Source organism: Pristiophorus japonicus, chromosome 20 (genome assembly GCF_044704955.1).
Source record: "Pristiophorus japonicus isolate sPriJap1 chromosome 20, sPriJap1.hap1, whole genome shotgun sequence".
NCBI lineage: Eukaryota > Metazoa > Chordata > Chondrichthyes > Pristiophoridae > Pristiophorus > Pristiophorus japonicus.
Window position 1 is genome coordinate 24,383,855 of NC_091996.1, and position 25,793 is coordinate 24,409,647.

General features: G+C 45.4%; 2 protein-coding genes across 7 annotated transcripts in view; one reads left to right on the forward strand and one right to left on the reverse strand.

Annotated features, from left to right (window-relative positions):
* The window catches only part of LOC139232442 (ras-specific guanine nucleotide-releasing factor RalGPS1-like), a 1,066,646-nt gene that overhangs the window by 470,058 nt on the left and 570,795 nt on the right, over positions 1-25,793 (reverse strand). The gene's annotated exons all lie outside the window — the stretch shown is intronic.
* The window catches only part of angptl2b (angiopoietin-like 2b), a 63,870-nt gene continuing 59,737 nt past the window's right edge, over positions 21,661-25,793 (forward strand). The window contains exon 1 of one of the 2 annotated variants that reach the window (XM_070862619.1): positions 21,661-22,364. The gene's annotated coding sequence lies outside the window, so the exon portion shown is untranslated. Of the gene's footprint in view, positions 22,365-23,760; positions 23,847-25,793 lie in introns of those variants that run through there. The other variant, XM_070862620.1, reaches the window with a different exon arrangement.

Genomic DNA, 25,793 nt, shown 5'->3' on the forward strand with positions numbered 1-25,793 from the left:
CCTGCCACGTAGTTGAAAGCTGTGTCAAACTAACATTGTGCACAGATAACGATAACTTGCCCTGAAATCTGGGGTTCCTAGTGAACATTGCCATAGTCCACACAAACTGTGGACTTTACCGTTTGAAAAGTGAGAACGGTAGCTAAAACCTTCTGTGCAGTAGTACTTAAAAAGTAAAAGCTTGCTGTGGATGGACAAGCATTTAATTTCTTTTGGTTACATCATTAAAATGGAAGCTCTTAATATAAAGAGTGTGGCTGCTCAAGTAAATACTTACCGTTAATTTGCAAGACTTGGCAAACATTTTCGGTGGCCCTCATTTAATAAGGCCTCAATTAACCTCACATCGAACGTTTCCTTTCACTGAGAGGCACAGTCAGACACGTCAGCAATTTCTGAACACATATCTTTTGTTTTTATTCGAGCCACAGGTTTACTGGGTTAAATCGTGCGCTGTGAGGGCAAAGTGCCCCTGACCAGAGACTGACGTCTGCTCATAATGACACCACGGCAAAACTATTGCATTAACCACCAAATGGAGTTGAGGGTGTATCATGGAAAAGGTGAGCACAAATAGTTCGGAGAGAAAAAAGTTTTTAAAAATTGCAATCTAACTGGCAGTGATTTCAAGGTTGTAATCTATTGGGGCTTACATGACAATTGCATCCTGCTTCATAGAAACATAGAAATTTACAGCGCAGAAGGAGGCCATTTCGGCCCATCGCGTCCACGCCTTCAACTTCAATCTCCTGATTCATTTGATTTACGATGCTGTCTGAATCCCTCGATGAGATCACAGTCTTTTACTCACTCTCAAGTATCTCTGATTTTCTACCCTGCCCCCGGTACTTTGAGCATTTAAGGTGCACGGAGTTGATGAACATGTGTCTAGCGTTTTACTTGACCGCAGCTGATGTTGAGATGATCAATTATGGACAAGATGTATAATCTGAGCGACTGATGGAGAGTAAAAGGCCATTTTAAGTTGGCTTTGAAGACTTTCAGATCTGACAAGCACTCTTCAATGAAAGAGAACGTTACTGTATTTATAAAACATCCTTTGCTTCAGAAATGCAACATTTGAACTAAACTGCAATCAAAATTTTAGAATTCACTGATTTCTTGGCCCATATATTCACAACGCAATTTCTTCCCATCAAGTATTTTCTTTTCGATATAAAGTGACAAAGGGAAAAGAGTAATCCTTTAAACCCCAAAAACTCAATAGGTTTCTTCCTGCTACTGTTCTACGTGGAGGTCCTTGCATCAAGCGAGAACAATTTAGCCATTACCAACTGACCTAGGGCACCGTTCACAAGGCTAATCTCCTTGCCGATTGATTGGACACATTTCAGAACAGTAGACAACCTAGTCAAAACTTTCTGGGACTTGTGTTGAAGGGATAACAAAATACTCGAGATTATTTGAAGACTGTCAAGTAGGCAGACTGCTTTTCAAAACACTCTATCCATCATCATCATCATCGGCAGTCCCTCGAAATCGGGGAAGACTTGCTTCCACTCTCAAAGTGAGTTCTTAGGTGACTGAACAGTCCAATACGGGAATTACAGTCTGTGTCACAGGTGGGACAGACAGTGGTTGAAGGAAAGGGTGGGTGGGGAGTCTGGTTTGCCGCACGCTCCTTCCACTGTATGCGCTTGGTCTCTGCAAGCTCTCGGCGACGAGACTCGAGGTGCTCAGCACCCTCCCGGATGCTCTTCCTCCACTTTGGGCGGTCTTAGGCCAGGGATTCCCAGGTGCCGGTGGAGATGTTGCACTTGACTTTTATCAAGGAGGCTTTGAGGCTGTCCTTGCAACGTTTCCTCTGCCCACCTGGGGCTCGCTTGCCGTGTAGGAGTTCAGAGTAGAGCACTTGCTTAGGGAGTCTCATGAAGGGCATTCAGACGATGTGGCCCGCCCAACGGAGCTGGTCAAGTGTGGTCAAGGGATGTTGTCCTGAGTTGAACACTGACGTCGTTGCTCTGTCCTCCCAGGGGATTTGCAGGATCTTGCGGAGGCTGCGCCGATGGTATTTCTTCAGCGCTTTGAGGTATCTACTGAATATAGTCTGCGCCATATAGGAGGGCGGGTATCACTACTGCCCTGTAGGCCATAAGCTTGGTGCCAGATCTGATGCCCTTCAATAAAAGGGACATGTCCGACAGAGGAATTTCCCTGCTGTTGGCCTCTGGGAAAGTCATCACAAGAATCCTCCTCAACCGTCTTCTCCCCATGGCTGAGGAGCTTCTTCCAGAGTCACAATGCGGATTTCGCTTTTTTTTTTTTTTTTAAGGTGCCCCCCCTTCCAGCCCCCCCAGGGGCGCTCACGGCCCGGCACTTTAGTTGGCGAGTTTCCTATTTTTGCGCCTCGAAAAGTATACAACGCCTCCCTTCGCGCTGCGTCCCCTGACGCAGGGTCCAGATGGCGAAAATTCCTTACCAAAGCGCAGACAATTCCCGGACGGTAACTTTCCCGCCCCGCTTCTGCAAACACTCGAGCCTAAAATCCAGCCCTGTAACTGAACAAAGTTGTGTCCGGTGACACCACAACTATTAGTCCTCAAATCTCTGCAAGTTTCAATTGAAGTTATAACCGACAACAAAGTATTTTCTGCCTCTCCCTCCACCTCCCCAATGATTGTTCGGTCGGTTGGCTCCTGTGTTTTCAGTCAACACTTTCTGCTTTAAATCCTGAGATAGGACTGCACACAGGATCGGTTTGCTTTGGTGTGTGTTTCTGGGAGCATTTACAACAGTGACGACATTCCAAAAGTACTTCATTGGCTGTAAAGCGCTTTGAGATGTCCAGTGGTTGTGAACGGCGCTGTGCAAATGCAAGTCCTTCTTTTCAGTTCTACACTTGAGTTAAAAAAAATAATTTAAACCACAAATCACAGAAAAACAAAGAATGTTTAATACAAAAGCGAAACACATTGGGAATAATACTGCCACTATGGGCTCCACAGGCTATGAAATACAGAAGATGGGGAATTGAAGTGAATAAAATGGAAATGAGACGTTAAAGACATGAAGGGAGAGGGGCAAAGAGAAAGTTAAAAACAAAGAATCTGTCCTCTTTTACATCGTTTCTCTGTGTTGTTTATCTCCTTCGGTGAGCCCAGATGCTTTGTTTTATATTTGTCTCTTTGACCTGCTCCTGTCTTTACCGTCTCATTTCCATTTTATTCACTTCAATTCCCCATCTTCCGAGCCCACAAGAGAACGTTGAATTGCACAAGGCATGGCAACCAGGCATCGAGTTACAAGAGCTGACATAGGAACATAAGAAATGAGGAGTCGTCGGCCATTCGGCCCCTTGAGCCTGCTCCGCCATTCAATAAGATCATGGCTGATCTGATCTTGGCCTCAACTCCAGCATGGCGTTGAGTGCGTTAAAATCCCATCGACTCACTCACCCCAATGCACTTGTTACACAATTGTCCAACACTGCTGGGACCAAGATCAACACAAATCAGTGACATATGCACTGAATCTCATTTTGCTCCTTGCGTTTGAGTTACGTATAAATTCTCTTCTGTAGTTTGATCTAAATTCAACAATGCAGTCTGTCCACCTGTCTTACATAAGAAGATAAGAATTAGGAACAGGAGTAGGCCATCTAGCCTGCTCCGCCATCTTCTTAGATACACATCTGTGCAAAGGCTCCTGGCGAGTTCCTGGAAGAGTATCTAGCGTATTTATGTATACGGACGGTGTCAGGAGTACAGAGTGTTATCTACCATCATCTCAAACCCCTCCCCTCCCCTACAGATGCTGGTTTTGCATTTCAAAGCAAACGGATTGCGGCTTCAGCAGAAAGAAAGGCTTACATTTATATAGCGCCTGTCAAGGCCACCGGTCGTCTCAAAGCGCTTTACAGCCAGTGAGGTACTTTTGGAGTGTAGTCACTGTTGCAATGTGGGAAACGCGGCAGCCAATTTGCACACAGCAAGCTCCCACAAACAGCAATATGATAATGACCCGATAATCTGTTTCTGTTATGTTGGTTGAGGGATGAATATCGGCCAGGACACTGGGGATAACGCCCCTGCTCTTCTTCGAAATAGTGCCATGGGATCTTTTACGTTCACCAGAGAGCAGACGGGGCCTCGGTTTGATGTCTCATCTGAACGACGGCACCTCCAACAGTGCAGCGCTCCCTCAGCCTAGATTTATGTGCTCAAGTCCCTGGAGTGGGACTTGAACCCACAACCTTCTGACTCCGAGGTGAGGGTGCTACCCACTGAGCCACAGCTGACTGAATACATGGCCAAAACCCAAAAGTCATGATGTAGATGCGCGATATTGTAAGGCTTCACACTGCACACCTCTGTCCCACAATTATCTCCTGCCTCAAGAATGGCAAGGAGACACGAAATCCAACTCTAAAAGGTTAATGATGAAAATATTCCATTTTTTTCATTGAATACATAAAACAAAGTAAAACAGTAACCGGGAAAAAGCTAGAGATAAAAAAAATCACATTAGTAGATAATAAAATGTGAAAACTATGCAGGAAATCATACTTTGAAATTCTCTCACTCTACATTCTACATCTACACTTGGCTAATGTTACTGGCCCTAAGCAGATATTCAGGTTTGGTCTCGTGGCACAAAAACAAATCACTACGTTAACCATTTTCCATGATCATTGGTGATTTTATTTTGCACTACAATCCAAGTTACTTTGCTAGTGTCTTCGTTTAGGCACTTTACATCCTTCTGAAACAGCGAGTTCAACAATTTCAGAGCGTGGCCGCTGCCCATCTTTGGCTTGCCCCCCCTCCCCCCACCCCGCATCGAGCCTTTCTTTCTTTTTTTCTCCTTGTCTCACATGGCAGTTGGTCATTATCGCGCCATTCACATCCTATCTTGACTAATGTTTTTCTAACTCCTGGCCTTACCATCTCAACTTGGCCTATCCCTTTTGTCTCTCTAATCTCGCCTGTCTTCCACCCTATCACAGACCTTCTCTTTTGTTCTTTCTCCTCCTCCCCCTTTCAGTGCTCGTTAAGAATCGGTTCTTTCCGAACATTCTCCAGTTCTGACATAAGAACATAAGAAATAGGAGTAGGCCATCTGGCCCCTCGAGCCTGCTCCACCATTCAATAAGATCATGACTGAGCTGATCATGGACTCAGCTCCACTTTCCTGCCCGCTCCCCATAACCCTTTATTCCCTTATTGCTAAAATAAAATCTGTCTATCTCCATCTTAAATACATTCGATGACCCAGCCTCCACAGCACTCTGGGGCAGAGAATTCCATAGATTTACAACTATCTAAGAGAAGAAATTCCTTCTCATCTCATCGACCCGAAACGTTAACTCTGCTTTCTCTCCACAGATGCTGCCTGACCCACAGATTTCCAGTATTTTCTGTTTTTATTCCAGATTCCAGCATGCGCAGTATTTTGCTTTCGTATTATTGTGTTATCTGTTGCCTCAGTGATACACCCGAGTTATATCAAGGCCGTCACTCAACATGGTGAGCTTACATCGGAATGATACATGTACTGCTTTGCGGAGGTTTAGCAACAATGGATTCACTTCAGTTGGGATATAAAGCAAATCAGAGGTGTCTGATCAGAAACAAATAGACCAAGTGACACATTTCTGCTATTAATATGCCTTGGGGGACAAAGTGCTTTATGAAAGCATAGGCCTATTCGCACATACTAGCACGTTTACTGCAGACAGAACATTTCTAATATGGAGAGAGTACGAAGAGGCATAAAAGCACCGAGGCATAACTCTAGCCAAACATCGGGACAGGTAGCTCGGAAGCGCGGACCATTTCTAATAAAATGGGCCAAAATTTGCGGTCGGAGGCTTCCCACGTGCAGATGCCGCCAACCAAAATGTTATTACTAAAGTGCCTGGTGGTCCCGGAGGAACGAACACTTGCGCTCCGAGGCCTAGACGCGCAGCCCAGCGCAGAGGCCCACGTATCCCAGGAGCGTACGGGCATCCTGGGATCACGTGGGCCTGGGCTACCAATCGCAATGTAGTATTCTCCTTCACAGTAATGGGAACTTGAGAATACCCCTAAAATCAAATAAAACACGAACATAAATTAAAAAAAAACGTAACTTTTTAAACATTAATAGAAATTAAACGTTTGTGAAAATTTTTTTTTTTGAAATTAAAAAAAAAATTATTTAATAGTGTTAAAAATAAACTTACCTTCATAGACAGAGTTTTTATTATAAAAATAACATTTATTTTTTCTTTCTATTAAAGCTCTTATGCTGTTAAAAGCTGGCCTTGCATCTGCTTTTGCCGGGGGCAAGAGTTTGACAGACATTCGTTGGGCAAACAGCCCAAATATCCGACCGCGAAGGTCCTTCTCCCGGGGAGGCGCGTGATCTGTCAATTTTGGCAGATCGCAAGCGCCGGTTTGAGGCACATGCGCTTCACGCGCCGAAAGCCGGAACTTGCAGGACCTCTTTGAGCACGTGCGCACATCGTACGCGCCCGGAGAGGCGGTAACTTCAGGGCCAATGTTATTGGACTGGGTGTACTGGATATGTCTTTTTAACAATGAGGACATCAACTTAAAAAGTGTCTACATTTCTCGCAACACTAAGTTAAACCACATGTGTATGTCTGTCAGTGCATGAAAGGAAGGAAAACCTGTGGGAATAATAATATCTTTGCACTGTAGAGAAAAACATGAAGAACTGTGAGGTCTGTAATATACGAAGTCATAGTAATTAAATGCACTAAATGGCTCCAAAGTATAAAAACAGTATTTTAGAAAAATAACTGAAACAGACAATTTGTATCATTAAAATCTACTCATTAATTTTAGCCCGGTTACTTTCCACACCGCCCTATTTTATGTTTCAGTGTCTGTTGTTTTCCACTGAACTGAAACTCAAACAGTGTGAACTTTGTCAACCAAGAGCAGCGCGGTCTTACTGAATGACAAATTGGCGAACAGAGGGAGGGAGAAAAAGAAAATGCTCGACGGATTGAGTTAACAACGGGACAAAAAAAAAGGGATACAGCCAGAGGAGAAATCCGATAGCCGGAACAAGGGGCAAGACACAGCTGAAATAGTAGGAGATACAAGCAGGGGAAAGGGGCAGAGAGTCACCACAGAATGAGATAAAACCCAGAAAGAGCTCAGGGAACTAGGACAGAGAAACTAGGGCAACAGGAAACATAGCCAAGAGGACCAGATACAGGCGGGTTCGTGCATGTCCATTGGAGCAGCGTTCTGCAAAGCATAGAATCATAGAATGGTTACAGCACAGGAGAAGGCCGTTCGGCTCGTCAAGCCCGTGCTGGGCCGGCTCTCTGCAAGGGCATGTCTAGTCCCACTCCCCCGCCCTTTCCCCATATCCCTTGAATTTTTTTTCCTTCCTTCATGTACTTATCCAATTCCCTTTGAGAGCTACGATTGAGTCTGCCTCCACCACCCCTTCAGGCCGTGCATTGCAGACCCTAACCACTCGCTGCGTAAAAAAGTTTTTCCCTCATGTCGCCTTTGGTTCTTTTGTCAATCACCTTAAATCTGTGTCCTCTGGTTCTCGACCCTTCCGCCAGTGTCTATCTACTCTGTCTAGACCCCTCACGATTTTGAATACCTCGATCAAATCTCCCTTCAACCTTCTCTGCTCTGCGGAGAACCACCCCAGCTTCTCTAATCTATCCACGTAACTGAAGTCCCTCATCCCTGGAATCATTCTCGTAAGTCTTTTCTGCAACCTCTCGAAGATCTTCACATCCTTTGTAAAGCGCGGTGCCCAGAATTGGACTCCAGTTGAGGCTGAACCAGTGTTTTATTAAGGTTCAAACTTTCTTGCTTTTGTACTCTATGCCTCTATTTATGAAGCTCAGGATCCTGTATGCTTCTTTAACCGCTTTCTCAACCGGCCCTGCCACCTTCAGCGATTTGTGCACATATCTGTTCATGTAGCCACTTTACGATTGTACCCTTTAGTTTATATTGCCTCTCCTCATTCTTCCTACCAAAATGTATCACTTCACACTTTGCTGCATTAAATTGCATCTGCCACCTGTTGGCCCATTTCACCAGCCTCTCTCAGGGCCCAAATTTGGCCCTCCGTTTTTTTCGGTGCACCTCTGAGCCCCCCGCTGACACTTTAGAACAGAAACAGCGGGAAATAAAAATCCGTGCGATCATGGCCGATTCTCGGGCCGTCTGTGGAGCTGGCGTGGCGTATAATGGAGAGGGGGGCGGAGCTAGGTCCCGGCGCTGAAAGCAGTGCCGGGACCTCTGCACATGTGCGCTAGAGTCTGCGCGCATGTGCAGTAGCTCCTGGCAGGCCGTTTCGGCAAACCCGTACTGCAGGCTGTGTGGGAGGGGCCAAAGCAGGGCGGCCCTAGCCCCGGCCCAATGGGCTCCCTCATTGGCGGCCCACTGCCTTCCCTAAGGTAGGAGTTCTATTTGTTATTTGTTATTTACTAATTGATTTTGGTGCTTTAGGGGCTGGGCTCCTTCTATTTTATTTGTTAATTAATTGCTTATTACTTTTTGTGCTTTGTTTGGTGCTTGGGAGTGCTTGAAATGTAGTTACGTGTGCCGATTCCTTAACTGTAAGTAAGGTCTTTCTGTGCAGACAAAAGTGGACACATACACTGCCCTAAGTTAGTTTAGTACAACTTTTTTCTGGCCAAATTGACATAAATGGTGTAAGTGGCTGGGAACGCCCCCTTTTGAAAAAAAACCAGACCCAACAAAAAACCTAACTCACTTACAATGGCACAAATAAAATGGCCATATTTGCAACTAAAAAGATACACCAGAAAAATCAAGTTACACCAAAAAAACGATGCAACTCATGGGGATATTTTGGCCCTAATTCTTCCTGAACTCTATCACTAGAAACAAACGCAAGGTGATGCAAAATGAGAGGTGTGCATGTTTGATTTCCCCACTCTGCTCAGATTCTGATTGCAGCTGCAGTGCGATGGGGCAAATGAGATGGGGGTGGTATGGGGGGGGGGGGGGGCGACTTTTAGTTTGGACGGACATGGGGCGTTATGTCATTGGCAGTCCATCGTCACCAGCGGGATGTGGAGTGAACGACAGCGGGCGGGATGATATTTGTTCATGCTCCCACGAAAATCATTAAATAAAACTTGGCTGTGATTATTTTGCTGGAGCGGCCTGCAGAGGATCCAGTTACGCGTTCAGCACGCAATTCCACTGGGCAGAGCGCGGTGGAAATTTCCGCCCAGTAGAAAACTAAAATTGCATTGGGGCCCTAAGTACATCATTGGACCCCGATTTAAACATAATGGGCCTGAAATCCCAGCCTCCCCCCGGGACTATACACACTGTATACGGACCCGGGAAGGCATCGCAAAAGCCGGCTTTCAGCGCACTATGCACTCGCGCCGAAATCCAGCTTTCCCGATCTGTCACGTTTCTGGCTTGACAGATCCAACGCATCCTGCGGAGAAGGACATTCACGTGGGCGGGATTGCGTTACTTGCCCAACGAATGTCCTTAAAACGCTTGTGCCTGGTAAAAGCATAGTCTACTTTTACCAGCCTAAGAGTTTTAAAACATATAAAAATAAAATTTAAACACACATTTTTATGTTGAAAACCCTGCCCACTACGGAAAGTTTATTTTAAATCCTAATTACAAAACTTTTTTTTTTTAAATCCGAAAAACATATATTTTTTTCTAACACATTTATTAACTTTAATTAAGTATGTGGGGTGTTTCTTTTAATTTTTTGTGTGTGTGTTTAGGTGTTTGGGAGAACTCCTACTTATGGAGTTCCCATTATTATGAATGAGAATACTTTGCCTTGATTGGGTGTCCACGCCCACATGACTCCAGCTCTACGTCCGGTCAGACGTGCACGTGCTCCGGTACCGGCGCAGGGAGAGGCGGCCTAAAAACCGCAATCGCTGGTGGGCGCCCGAGCAAAAGGTAGGTGCGCATCTATTCTCTTCTTCTGGGAACGCCCAAAACCGGGATTTCAGGCAGGGCCATTAATGAGGTACCCGCCCGTCTCAGGCTGGAACACTGTTCACCTAGTTCAAGTTCCCCGCTATTTTTAATCTCACTGCTGCAATGTTTTCAGCAGGAGTGGAACAATCGTGAGATGAAAGGCAGCACTGGGACGTCTCCAATGGCCCTCTGTTACGTTATGAAGAAGGAGACTCGTGTGGAGCATAAACACGGCATGGACCAGTTGGTTTGAATGGCCTGCTTCAGTGCTATAAATCCTATGGAACTCCTGGTGGCTGGGGAAATGATATCCTGGAAGCAGGCGGGATTGAAAAATCCCAGTGAAGGGAAAAAAAAAATTCAAGAAAGTGCTCTCAAGGAATGATAACGTTTAGAAATGACTTACAGGCCAGGAAAGAAACTACTGATGTCACAGGAGATATAATCAGGAGATGAGGCACCTGGGACAGCACAGGATGACGATCAGAAAGTTGGGTCAGAATGAGGTAAGGCTATCGGAGAAATGGGGGAAAAAAAAAAGTTACAGGCAGTCAGGATGAGAGACAGCTCGGCTAGAGTTCAGCAAACTGCAGTAAAACCAAGTTCCAAGTAGGACTAAGATCAGAGATACTGGGCCAGACTTTCGGCTTCATTGTCACCGATTCTATCGGCGGTACTGATGGCTTTTTTGCCCGGCAAGAGTTTGCACGTAAGTTTTCTCCTTGGTATCGCCCACATCTGAAGTCGCCCGCCGGGACCAAACCGCCCACATGCAACGACGGGAACAAGTTTGGGCTCATCCGTTGGCGCCCAGATCACCGAGAGACCCGCCCTGTAAAAGCTGCTTTTACAGGGCGGTAAGGCGGGCGGTACCCTGCAAAAAAAGCTAAGTTAAAGACAATTTAATTATTTAAAATTTTTTTTACCATGGCGATTAGAATTAAAACTGTCTTGGGAATGCGTCGTAAGTGGGTTTTTTTTTAAATCATGCTAACTTTTTCTTTAGGCTTTTCCCTCCTCCATAGGCCCAACCGCAGCCTCGGCCTAAAATTTTGTACTTGCCATCCATTCCGGTGACGGCCGCCCATTTGGCTAACTTTCCACTTACCCGCCGAGAATGAGTGTGCCACGCCGATTTTTTTTCCACCTGACAATCAGTTCTACACACCTTTACCCTCAAAATGGAAATTCTCGCCCGCTTTTTTCGCCGAGCGTTAGCAATCCTTCTCAGCGGGCAATCGGGCGTTGAGGGCTTTTATGGAACGTCTGGCCCAGTGAGTGAAGTCCATTCCAGGGACTCGAGCACATAAATCCAGGCTGACACTCCCAGTGCAGTGCTGAGGGAGCGCTGCACTGTCGGAGGTGCCGTCTTTCGGATGAGACGTTAAACTAATGCTCTCTCAGGCGGACGTAAAAGATCCCACGGCCACTATTTCGAAGAAGAACAGCGTAGTTATTCCCGGTGTCCGGGCCAATATTTATCCTCAATCAACATAACAAAAACAGATTATCTGGTCATTATCACATTGCTGTTTGTGGGAGCTTGCTGTACGTAATTTGGCTGCTGCGTTGCCCACATTACAACAGTGACTGCACGCTAAAAGTATTTCATTGGCTGTAAATCGCTGTGAGACGTCCGGTGGTTGTGAAAGGCACTATATAAATGTAAGTCTGTCTTTTTTGAAAGGAGTCAGGCAAGAGAGCTTTAGATTCAGAATCTTTTCTTTGTCTCGATGCATTAGCAGCACATGGTCCAGTCTGTGGACATAAAGAGGTAGGAACATAAGAATTAGGAGCAAGAGTAAGCCATAGGGCCCATCGAGCCTGCTCCGCCATTCTATAAGATCATGGCTGATCTTCGTCCTCAACTCCACCTTCTTGCCCGATCTCTATAATCCCTCGATTCCCCTAGAGTCCAAAAATCTATCTCGGGCTTGAATATACTCAATGGCTGAGCCTCCACAGCCTTTTTGGTGCAGAGAATTCCAAAGTTTCGCAAACCTCAGAGTGAAGAAATTCCTCCTCATCGCAGTCTTAAAGGGGGCCGATCCCTGATCCCGAGACTGTGACCCTCCCCCCCCACCCCACCACCAGCTCCAGGCTCTCCAGCCGGGGACATCTTTGGAGGCCTTCCTGTTGATCACCAAAGTGGTAAACTTGAGCAGGGCAGAGGTGTACATTTCTCCCTTTCTCTCGTGACCAATTTTCTTTCCCTCCCTCCGAGTGTGGTGAAACACAATCTCCAAAAGAGCAAGCATGAATGTCACGTGTAATGTGAGATTTGAACTTGGCTCTCCGAGCCTGGGAGTCCAATTACCCACCCACCCCAAAGAAATATCTACAACGGATCCAAAGAGGAACAAACTAAGACTAAAACCATGACATTTTTCAGCAATGTGAACGATTTATGCATGAGGGAGAGAGAGGAGAGTTTGATGGTGTCCACGGGAATTCTCTATTTGCTGAAGAAATCTTTATGGGAATTCTAACTTCATGGCATTATGACTATTGTTTTTATACTTAGAAGATAATGACTATCTAAAACGCTGCTTAAACTGGAATGAATACCATAATGGAAACAGGCCTGCATAATGCTCTGCTCATTCACATTAAACGTAATTATTGTGGTTTGAAGCTGCTCAGGGCTATATCGCCCCTGTTTAAAAACAGGAAAAGGGATACAGTACACTAAATGACCCAAGGTTTGACTCAAAATAGGATTATAATTTGTCGAAAGCCGCTTTATTTTTATTTACAGAGTGCTCTCCAGTATCTGTATTATCAGACACACGTATTTATCCCGCTCTCCTTCACTGTCCCAGTTTGGACTGTTTTCAAGAAAACATAGCTGACATTACAGGCTGACAAAGGGGTTGCGTGCAGAGGTGACTGCTTTCTCCGCCAACTCTGGAAAGTGTGCTCCATAAAAGCTTCACAGCAACTTTTTTTTGCAAAAGCATAAAAACAAAATGGTCGTGATTTTGGAGGTGATTTCTGGCAGATAACCATTTGGAGATACATACTGTGAAATTGCTGCAACAGAAAAAAAAAGTGAAAGCATCACTGTGGCCGCTGTGTAAACACTTTAAGGGAGAAATTGGGGTCATTTGTGCCTCCAGTCAGTGTCTCCGCGGGGGCGCTAACGGGGTGCAAACAAATGTGGGCATAGCGCCGCTAATGACACTCGCTTATTTCCATTGGAACGCCTCCTGAAACAGCAGTGGGTGATGCCAGCGACAGCTTCTGGGGGTGCGTACATGATGGCTGGCCGCTCGCAGGGCGCTAGTTACTGGGGAGGTGGCATGCGCGGAAAAAGGCGTCCGACTTACTGATCGCGGCCCGTTGCATCCTGGATCGCGGAGACCTTGCCTCAATTTGGCAACTTGCCGCTCTGCTCGAGTGCCTCAATCTGATGGCATGGCAGCCCTGCTCCCCGGTGGTCCAGGTCGGGCCCCGCAGAGTTTGCAGCTTGGCCCTCCCCTTTAACAAAGGGGCGGGCCCCTTCTACGAGGATATTGCTACACGTCCCAGCACATAGCGCTGTGCCCCGCTCCTTTCCTCCCTTAGTGCCCCACAAAGGAAGTGGAGCGAGATATTTTACGCCCCACTTCCGCTGGGGGGGGGGGGTGTGGTAACCCCAATTCCGCTGGCGGGGTGGGACATCCGCGCCTGGCGCAAGAACTCCCGTCTTGCGGCTATTGTCGCCCCCAAACAGGGCGCAACGCAATTTCCCCCCCCCCTTGACCATAGAATCAAGACATTTGGGGCCCGAGTTTGGCGAAATCTGAGTTGCGCCCATGTCCCGTCGAAAGGACCGCTAAGATCCTGACGGTACTTTGGGAGGAAGTTTGGTCGAAAAATATGGAAAAATACCACCCCGCGGAAAAACAAATGGACCTTACACGCCGATTCTGGGTGGCAAATGCGATCCTCGGCAAAGTAACACCGAGGATAGAGTCGGGCCCAGGGAGGGGGGGGGGGAGAACGGGAATAAGAAAACATTTTCAACTCCCGAAAAAAAAAACTACTACAAATCGTTCAGAGGTCCCCATCCACCAAAATCGTCGCAAAAGTAATGAAGAAAACAAGAGCACTAACCTTTCCTTGCAGGTCTTCATACTTACCGCTGAGCTAAGACCCGCCTCCAATCGGCGGTCTCTTCTGCTGCCGGAGCGGACAGCCGCCCGGACCAATCTGGGGACGCAGCGGGCGGGCAGGAGGACTTTTGTCGGCGTTGCCCGCCGGCTCACACCAGCGGAAGCTCCCCAGCGGTCTCCCCTCCCCGCCGGCGTGAGGGCCTCACCAAACTCGCTCGGAGGGGAGACCGCCGAGAAACCTCGACGGCAGCAAGTCGACCAAATCCAGGCCCATAAAAACGGATTTGCTGATTGTAGTACAGCCCCATCTAATTAACGTGTTAACAAGTGAGGCTCGATACTGAAGGTTTCGGGAGTGGTTTGTCCCCAACAGATATTATTTAGTTTAATTTCTTTTATTGCAAACTTAAAAAATGCAATCCCCCCTCAAAGCTTACAACAATAACAACTTATACTTGCATAGCGCATTTAATGTTGCCAAACCCCCCTCAAGGCACTGAACAAGACAGTCATCAATAAAAACATTTCTGACGCCGAGCTACTGAAGGAGATATCAGGACAGGCGACCAAAAGTTTAGTCAAAGAGGGAGGTTTTAAGGAGCATCTTAAAAGGAGGAGAGAGGAGTAGTGAGGCGGAGAGGTTTAGGGAGGGAATTCCAGAGTTTAGGCCCAAGGCAGTTGAAGGCACGGCCACCAATGGTGGAGCGATTAAAATCGGGGTTGCGTAAGAGGGCAGAATGAGAAGAGTGTAGATATCTTGAAGGCTTGCAGGGCTGGTGGAGGTTACAGAGATAAGGAGGGGTGAAGACATGGAGGGATTTGAAAACAAGGATGAGGATTTTAAACATAGGCGTTGTTGGACCAGCAGCCAGTGAAGCTCAGCAAACACAGAAGTGATGGGTGAACGGGACATGGAGCGAGTTAAGTGTTAGGTTTAGTGGGTAAATTCGTTGTGCTGCTGCCCAGAAGGGCACAAGTTCCATTCCCATTCTATGCTGAGGGGACACGAAAATTGGCTTCAATGGCTCTGGGATGGGAAAAGAGGATGGGGTTAGCAATCAGGCAACTCTTGTTGAAAGAGGCTGTGTTGACAGGGTCGGGCAGAATAGGCTCCAAAGCCCTCCATCAACTCATTTATTAACAGTCACAAAAAGGATGGCTAATTTGTCAATTTCCCAGAAGGCTGCCAGCATCCAGCAGAAATCAGAGCCTTCAGCAGAGGAGGGGTGAAGAACGTCAGAGGGGGAGGAAGGGAACTGACAGTATAACTCGCCTGTTATGTATGCAAACCTCACCAATGGTAAGACTTGCCACCAGGGGGCGCACCTGTGGGAGACCCAAGGGTCACCTGCACACCCCGGGGCAAGCAGGTTTAAAAGGCAGTCCACCATGCTGCTTCCTCACTCTGGAGTTGTGTTAAAGAGACCACGATCACAATGGGGTTTGAGCTTACAACACAGTCTTGTGAAGTTACTCTGAACACAATTATCGCCAAAGTTGTTGGGTATGTAAAAGTTCTCACAAATCAACATTAAGTCAAAGAAAGGTTTGCAGATAATGTTTGAGGTTGCTGGGATGAGTTGTAATGTCTACTGGGCTGTGAGGGGGTAGAACCAGAACAGCTGGCTTTTTTTTTTACATGAGATGGAGTAAATTAGTTAGGTACTGCAATCTGATCAAAATTACATTGTTGTGTCCCCCGAGATATCTGCGCTTCCCTAATTCTGCCCTCTTCAGCATTCCCAATTATAATCGCTCAGCCATTGGTGGCTGTGCGTAGGGCTCAAGCTCTGGAACTCCCTGCCTAAACCTCACCGCCTCTCGACCTCGCTTTCCTCCTTCAAGACGCTTCTTAAAACCTACCTCTTTGACCAAGCTTTTGGTCACCTGCGCTAATTTCTACTTATGCGGCTCGGTGTCAAATTTTTCATCTCATAATACTCCTTGAAGTGTCTTGGGACGATTCACTACATTAAAGGTGCTACAAAAATACAAGTTGTTGTTGTTTTCGAACATAGATTAGTATTCTTAATTTTGTGGATGTAATTTTACTATGGTGAGGAGTGGGGGAATTAATAATTTTTCTACCTTACTCCTTTTAAGAATATAAGAATTAGGAGCAGGAGTAAGCCATTCGGCCTTGAGCCTGCTCTGCCATTCAATAAGATCATGGCTGATCTCCTACCTCAACTCCACTTTCCCGCCTGATCTCCATATCCCTTGATTCCACTAGAGTCTAAAATCTATCTATCTCAGCCTTGAGTATACTCAACGATTCAGCATGCCCAGTGCTTTGGGGAGATAATTCTAAAGACTCAACCCTCTGAGTGAAGAAATTCCTTCTCACTGCAGTCTTAGTCATTTGAAAGCATTAATAGTTCTCGATTAATGAGATTATTGAATGAATAAAACAGCTGCTGTCACTTTAACAATTGCAGGTGACATGATGAAAAGTGATTTCAAGTTAGCCTCTTGTCTATTAAGATTCAGTCTCTTACATCTTCAATCCCTAATGAAGCTCAGAGATTTTCATCCTGGCTGTCTGAACAGGACTTTGTTGTGTATGTAGGCACCTTTGGTAAGGACCCCACGAGGCTGGGTATGGTACTTAAACTGCGTAGGCTGTAGTCCTTTATTTACAGCTCCTCGAGTGAGGACACCAAGCTGTGAGCTCCCTTTTATACTGGGTTACCTGCAGCAGCACCCTCTGGTGTACAGGTAAGGTGTGTACAGTGTAAGGGTACATTCAGTGTTACAGACATCATACAACAAAACAAGCATGCATATATAAGACTTGATCCAAGATCGTTGGCAGCTTTGGCTCACCTGAACACTTCCTTCCATTGCATTGTGCTGCTCTTATCGGCCTCCAACAGTGTCACACAAGGCCACCCTCCTCTGCCTCACTCCTTCCAGACCACTGCCACAGCAGCATCACAGAGCATGGGGGCCTTCTGCACAGCTGTCGGACATGATTTGGATAGTGAACTTTCTGCTCTGTGACCAAATTCATTTTGGTGAATAGCAACATAGAAACAGGAGGAGGAGGAGGTCATTTAGCCCCTCGAGCCTGTTCCGCCATTCAATGAGATCACGACTGATCTGCGACCTAACTCCATCTTTGGCCCTTAGTCCCTTTGGTTGACAAAAAGCTATCAACCTCAGATTTAAAAATGAACAATTGTTACAGCACCAATTGCCATTTGCGGAAGAGAGTTCCAAACTTCTACCACCCTTTGTGTGCAAGAAGTGTTTCCTAATTTCACTCTGAAGGATCTGGCTCTAGTTTTGAGGCAATGCCCCCTAGTCCTAGTGTCATGTATCCTACATGGTTACTGCTTGTACTATTACAAGGTATGCCACCAGAGGGCACCGCAGTGTGAGACTTGTAGGTTACCTGTACAGGTGTGCCAGGCCACGTGTGATCCTCACTCTGGAGTTACCATTAAATGGACGAAGGTCACTGCAGTTCAAGTACAACACATTGTCTCGTGGAGTCATTATTAGAGCATCTGAAGACATAACACCTAGAATCCCCAACCAGCGGGAATAGTTTCTTTCTAGCTACCCTATCTGTTCCCCTTAATATCCTGAAAACTTCAATCAGATCGTCCCTTAACCGTCTAAGTTCGAGGAAATACAACCCTAATTTGTATAATTAACTTGCCGCAGACTTTTTAAAGCAGCGTGCTGGTTGCGACCCTTCCCCTCCTCAAATGGGTGAGCATTGATTACACCCAGAGCTCACCCGGGAGTCAATTCACCGGACACTGGGAGACACGGATCACATTCTGTCCTACATTTGCTTAGGGTTTCGCTGGAGTGAAAAATCTGGCATAATGGTCCTATTTGTGTGAAGATTTCATATTGCAATTAACTTACTGTGGACTAGCTTTTAGTGTTTTGGTGTCTAAATGCCAAATTTTAAGAAGTGATTATTCAATAACATGTTGTTAACTTGTTTGCTGTATTCAACAAGTATTTTGTTTCTGTTTACGTTGCATCCAAGGAAATGACAAAAAAAAAATTCCCTTTACATACTTAAAATGTGATTCAGACGTGTTTGGCACAGAATTAACTGCTTCATACATATGCTTGATAGATGGAAAGTTTATTATACAGCATGGTCCATAGGTGCATTCTGGAATACATTTGCGCTAGTAAGCTTAGCCTGAAGATGTGGAGATTTCACTTTTGTCAACCAAACTCCTCAGCTCACACTGGCCCAGGTGTGATGGCGAAAAGACCTCAATCTGTGCGGTCATTTCTACGATTAGATTACTAATTTCAATTGTATAACTTGTTGTACCAATAACTTAATTATATGAGGTACTTAAATGGACAAAGAGTTTAGCAAGGTACATAGTGAGGATGAGATAGACAGACTTTTGTTTGGTAAGGGCATCGTGGGATATTTTTTTTGAAGAGGTAACAGGGAGAGTAGACAAGGGTAATGCAGTAGATGTAATTTATCTAGATTTTCAAAAGGCCTTGGATAAGGTATCCCATAATAGACCAATGAATGTCAGAGAATGCGGAGTCAGGGGACAAGTAACAGAATGGATCGCTAGCTGGCTTCAAGACACAAAGCAGAGAGTCGGGATAAAAGGTAGCTATTCACAGTGGCAGAAGGTGGGTAGTGGTGTTCCACAAGGATCAGTGCTGGGATCACTGTTGCTCACAGTTTATATTAACGATTTAGACTTTGGAATCAAAAACACAATTTCTAAAGTTGCGGATGACACCAAATTGGCGGGAGGCGTCGTCAATACTGAGGAGGACATTAATACACTTGCAGAATGGGCATATAATTGGCAAATGAAGTTCAACACAGATAAATGTGAGGTACTCAAATCCCCTCGCTATGGCCTTCATAGCGAGGGGATTTGAGTACAGGGGCAGGGAGGTGTTGCTACAGTTGTACAGGGCCTTGGTGAGGCCACACCTGGAGTATTGTGTACAGTTTTGGTCTCCTAACTTGAAGGACATTCTTGCTATTGAGGGAGTGCAGCGAAGGTTCACCAGACTGATTCCCGGGATGGCGGGACTGACCTATCAAGAAAGACTGGATCAACTGGGCTTGTATTCACTGGAGTTCAGAAGAATGAGAGGGGATCTCATAGAAATGTTTAAAATTCTGACGGGTTTAGACAGGTTAGATGCAGGAAGAATGTTCCCAATGTTGGGGAAGTCCAGAACCAGGGATCACAGTCTAAGGATAAGGGGTAAGCCATTTAGTCCCGAGATGAGGAGAAACTTCTTCACCCAGAGAGTGGTGAACCTGTGGAATTCTCTACCACAGAAAGTTGTTGAGGCCAATTCACTAAATATATTCAAAAAGGAGTTAGATGCAGTCCTTACTACTAGGGGGATCAAGGAGTATGACGAGAAAGCAGGAATGGGGTACTGAGGTTGCAAGTTCAGCCATGAACTCATTGAATGGTGGTGCAGGCTAGAAGGGCCGAATGGCCTGCTCCTGCACCTATTTTCTATGTTTCTAATAGGGAGGTCACTTATTACTTGGAGGGTGCGAGTCTAGGTGGGTAGAGGAACAAAGGGATCTGGGAGTACAAATACACAAATCACTAAAAGTTGTGACACAGGTTAGCAAGGCCATAAAAAAGCAAACCAAGCACTAGGGTTTATTTCTAGAGGTACAGAATTGAAAATTGGGAAGTTATGCTAAACTTGTATCGAACCTTGGTTAGATCAAACTTAGAGTACTGTGTACAGTTCTGGTCATCATATTATAAAAAGGATATAGAGACAGGTCGGGGCCTTCAAAGGATCAGCGTGGAGCATACTACTTCAAGGTACAGCGCGTGCTGGAGAGCGACGGCTGTGAAGAGGTCGACTGGATTGGACGTCACAAAGATCCAGGTCGCTGATTGGAGCGTGGGCAGGTACAGCAGGAGCGGTGAGTGATCATGGAGCGATGTGATCGGGGCCCAGGAGAGGTGAGAGTTCGGGGCCCAGAAGAAGCAAAAGCCCAGGGGCGGCAAGGGCCAGCCCACATTGCGATATGTGTGCGCACTAGGTCCGTGCAGAAGAGTCTGGTCTCCAGTTGTCTTGGCTAATTCTTGCCACTGGACCAAGACCTAACTCTGTCAAGCCCGGGTGGTGGCTGGTGTGCAACAACCACCCCACGTTAAAAAAATCCACGCACAGGCATCTTCCACCCTTCAATATGAAGTTCAGGACCTAGAATATTCGGTCCTTCATTGAAACACCTGTGAACTCATCCTTTTTTGGCGTGGAAGCAAGTCATCCTCGATACGAGGGGCTGCCTCTGAATGAATGAATGAATGGAGGCACTGGAGAGGGTACAGAGAAGATTTACAAGGATAATACCAGAAATGTGAGGGTATGCACATCAGGAAAGGATGAACAGGCTGGGTCTCTTTTCTCTTGAAAAAAGGCAGCTGAGGGGTGACCTAATAGAGGTCTTTAAAATTATAGAAGGTTTTGATAGAGTGGATACAGAGAATGTTTCCACTTGTGGGGAAGAGCATAACTAAAGGCCATCAATATAAGATAGTCACCAAGAAATCCAGTAGGGAATTCAGAAGAAACGCCTTTACCCAGAGAGTGGTGAGAATGTGGAACTCGCTACCACAGGGAGTGGTTGAAGCGAATAGTGTAGATGCAGTTAAGGGGAGGCTAGACAAGCATATGAGGGAGAAGGGAATAGAAGGTTATGCTGATAGATTTAGATGAGTAAAGACGGGAGAAGGCTCGAGTGGAGCATAAACGCCGGTATGGACTGGTGGGGCCGAATGACCCGTTTCTGTGCCGTATATCCTGTGTAATCCGATATAATATGGAGAAAAGGCAGGTGAAGAGAGTTGAGGTGCAGATCAGCCATAATCTAATTGTATGGCGGAGCAGGCTCGAGGGACTGAATGGCCTTCTAATGGTTTTATGCTCCTGTGACAATGCCCCTTTAAGATACAGTAAGTGCAATGACTGGTTACAATTTGTCACAAATCCACAAGATACCAAATGCTGCCTGCGTCAAATTTCATTTTACCACTGCCAATACAAATAGCAGCTGGAGTTTCCTCCAATATAAAAATGGCATCTGACACCACAAAGCTCGAAGAGTGAATTGCAATTACAAATTGTTATAAACACAGCGCGAAGTTCACCTTAAATGTTGGGAGGAGTAACATTGCACATACTGCAAGGTTTTGGGCTCCACATTTTAAAGAGACAAGTATTGTGCAAAATAGTTTAAACAATACAAGACACAGTTGGCACTCACTTTATTTACCCTTCACATTTGCTTTCCCCACCGTTTGACATTATGTTCGACTTTCTGGGCAGTTTTTTCCACTCTACTTGCAGGAACACAAATGCATGTGTGGAACAGTACTCGCTCTCAGCTTACGGACTATACCTAAAATAAGCTTTAATGCAATGCCGAGGAGGTCTTCTGCCCTCTACTGAAATACATCCCTAATTTAAACTGTTGACATCTTCATTGCAAGTGGGTTGCATACTTCTGTGCTGCTGTCAAAAAGGCAGGGTTTTCCACCACTGTGCTTGCCAGAAGCTGAGGGGGCAGTCCGCATCACATCCCTTTAATTAGAGCTGACTGCTGTGACATCATTGCACTGAAGCATTTTCCTGAGCCCGCCCACTGGTATCTGTGGTGCTGGAGGGAGGCTCTGCAGATTGTACATCTGCTGGTGCAGCTCTGAAACAGAGGGAGAGGAAAAAGGAGGTCCCACGCAAGACTTGCCTACGTGCTGCAATTTTACTTGGGAGCTCTCTTCAGAATGTAAATACATCACAAAAGGGATCTAGAGTACAAAGTCAGTTGTCCTTTCCAAGTTGGCTGCGCTCAGAACGAAGATGACATGCTGGACTTGAATGTTCTTTGTACTAGTGCCATGCCGATATTGCAGATAGTCTGGTGTGTCAGTAAGCCACAACCCAGACAGTGTGCTAACTCACTGCCTTAATAGACTGCAAGAATTCTCTTTTAACTCAGTTTATTTTTTTGGCAATATTTTTGCAGTAAATACTGAAGAGCAAATGGTGTTGTTCACACAAAGGACATGTTAAGTGGCGATACGAGAGTCAGGAATAAAATATTACAAACACTTTTATTTGGCATTTACTTCTTGGAACTGACACCTGGGCATCAAGTACTTGAAAGTCTTTGACAAGTGAACCACAGTGATTTACACAAGAGGAGAGCTTGGAGTCTGATAACAGTGACTCTGGTGAGATGCTACACTTCACACAGGCACTTTGTCCAGTTAAACAGCAGAGGCAAGAAAGTTAAAAGAGTAAGGACGACAATTCTGCCAACATCAATCTGGTAAGAAAGTCTGTTTCAGTACCTCCTTAGACTTGCACAAAGAGTTTGTTAAATGGCAAATCCAGAAAGGAACCAATTAAGGGCAGACTGTTTTTTTTGTTCAGCAGGCATGATAATTTCCATTGCAAATCAAATTGAGCTGCACTAATATCTAAATCCAGTCTCAACGCTCTTCGATGCAGCAGTCTGAAGAATTTCAGTAAAACTATTCAGTAACTTTTGTGTGAAACTTTTTTTCTCAAATGTAAAATGATTAATAATTCATTGTGTAACTTTGGGAGCAGAGCTCGTAACTCAACTCTGTGTGAAGGCTGAGGTTACAGAATATTGTGAGGGCTCTTATTGTCATCATAATCTGCATGTCTAATTTATTGGCCAACAAAATTGGCACCTTGTCTTTGTGCTCATACGATCTTATTTATATTGTAATTCTTACAGCAGACCTAAGAAGTAACTTTAACTAGTTTTTCACACTTTCTATTTAAAAGATTCAATTACACTACAATAATAGATATAAAGCGCCCAAATCTGATGGTCAACATCTGCCGGGACAAAAAAGGTATTTGTTTCAGAAAGTCAATTGTTACTTATATTTCAAGGTAACAGGAAAAACTGTGTAAAACTTCGGTGCACTGCATCACTTTACACATATTCAATTACTGGAGAGAAACAAATGAGCTTCAAAAAGTATAACAGACTCAGTTTAATATTGCTGGCACTTGCTTTTACATATTCCTTTAAGTACTCAATTGAGCTCTACAAAAGAATAAAACAAGCCTCCGTTGAACAAAGTCTGTAAGAACCAAGACAGGAGCCTATTTGTTTCAATCTGTTTGCAACTGAATTGAATAGGAAGATAAGTGCTTTATAAGAGTCTTAAAGAAAACAAACTGGAACGCTGCAGAGATTTTTTTTTCTCTTTCAAAAGGATACAAAAAGTACGCTGCAAGCTCTTTCTCACTGCTCAGCAGCTTACCCGTGACAGCAGACCTTATAATGAGGTGGCCAAGAATGCCAAGAATGCCCAAGTGAGCTGATCACTCTTAGGACGCAGTCTCTTGGGCTGCCAGACCCTCCTGACAAAACCTCGACGTTCCAGGCTTTGAATGAAACAAAAGTTTCTTTCTCTGTGGTCATTGTGTGCAGGGGGAAGGGGGAGGGGGGGGAAGGGGGAGGGGGAGGAAGGAGGTAGGGGGAGGGAATCCCAAGTGACAGGATAGTATCAAACAAATCACAAGAGAGAGAGAGAGAGAGAGAGAAAATAACGTTCTTCTCTTCCCTCTGCCTCCCCCACACCCCCCCCCCACCCCCATCTCCTGCTCCCCATTTTCTTTTTGCACGTTAGGAGTTAAAAGTTGTGGTTTCACCATGAGACACACTTTCCACAAGCAGGCTGACGTTGGGAAAAGTCTTGGCAAGCTCGAGTGCTGTTGCCGAACTGAAAGAAAAACAACTGACACATACCAGTTATCTCAGACTCAGGTAACCCCCCGCCACCCCTCCCCTTACCCCTAGAGCAATATGCAGGGGAAAAGGATGGTGCTGCATGGACCTTTCTTCAAAATCTGATATGAGAGAGAAGGAAAAAAAATCCGTAAGCCTATCGCTACCACAGACATACTAAATGTTTGAGCGTTTCAAAGGCAGATCGGGTTACCAGCACTGTATGACCTACGTCAGCCAATTCCAAACACAACTGCTGCAGAAACTCCACACAAAAGTCGTCAGAAAAGCTTCAGGAATTATTCTGTGGCAAATACACAAATCAGTTGGGCTAGACTGTACGGTGCGAGGAGTTTAAATTACTCTTGCTGGGTTACGCTGTGCAAACAGCTGGTTATGTTGCAGCGAGTTTCACATGCAAGCTCAGCAAGGAGTGGGGCAGCCAGTGAGAATACAATAGGGATGACAACTGAGGGCATCTAACTTTGCCGCAAACGCCAGTTATGTGTAAGGTTATCTAACGATCTACCCGAGCTTATCTAACTTTGCTGCAACACTAGTTGTAAAGACAGAGGTTGAAGAGTGACACAAGTCCACTTAAAAACATTAGGCTTTGTCAGAGCCAATGAGACCAGCCAGAAATCAACTTGACTAACAACTAGTAAAACCATTGCATAGCCACCAATGATCCAGTGACATTTGATGCTTGCTCAGTAATGTGCATTATATCTTCTTTCATTGACATGCAGAAGCCTTCAATATTACCCACCGGGAAGCCTGCATAGACCCTTCCAACATCTCACAGCTAAATATTGAATCAGTCTCTAAAATAGACCGTGGATTTAAAGTTTACCATATCATTCTTCGCCTACAGTGGAATGCTGGCCGTCATTTATAATAAGTCCGAACTGTTCGGTATAACATACTTGTACAAAACGGAAAATAAGTTGGAATCTTTTAACAAAATTCTGCTTACATTACATCAGGTCTTCACCTTAGTGGACTGGACAGCACAGTGCTTCAACAGATTTCAACATTTCTCTTGCTTTTATTACCTTCTTTCCATCGATTCTGGTTTATGGATCTGTTTTGTTGATCCTATGTCCTATCCTTTCAGAAAGAAAAGATATTAATTGGATCATGCTTGACTTGAGCCAACTTGATCCAATTCAGGTTCTTCCCCATTTAGAATGCAGCAAGTCAGAAATAGTATTGGCCCCAGTCCATGCAAGAACATATGCACAGCCTGAAATACAATTGCATCCTGCACACACCACCTTCACAGAACATGCCATCCCGCAGCATGGTGGTGGTGGCGTAGATCTTTGTCTTGACCTTTATTTCTACCGAACAAACGCCACTAAAAAAAAGTTTGCCGCAGATAAAAGAAAACACCCCGACTGATTTTACCTTAGACCACCGACTTGTAAATACAACTGGATTCAATGTGCAGCTGAACAGGGTGCGTCTGGGTTGCACAGGCAGCAAGAGCTCCTGTCCTCCAGACAACAGATGGCCCTCGGGTGAAAGTCAAACAACAGCAATGCCACTTTAAGACTGTTAGCCACTGTTGGGCGCAAGTTTCGTTTCTCATTTGGGCCGTTACATTATGCTGGGACCTGCCAACTCGAGAGAGAGAGAGAGAGAGTGAGAGAAAAAAAAGAGAGGGAGAAGTTCTCTGACACAGTTGGCTCACCTCTTACAATATGATTACTTCAACAGTATTGTTCATTGAATGACACTGAGCTACGATGAGGTCATGGAGATTTCCACAGACTCGACTGTTAAATACTGGACCATTCCGTTTCCCCTCCTCCAGTCCGCCCCCCCCACCACCAGCTGAAGGCGGCTGCACGATAGCAAATGATTCCCGAGACAGGAATGGCAGAATACAGGGAGATAAGTAAAGCAGCAAAGGAAGTCAGAGCTACCTTAACGGACGTTTTACAAAACAGTAATTCAAAGGAAACTGGTTCCCAGCTGATC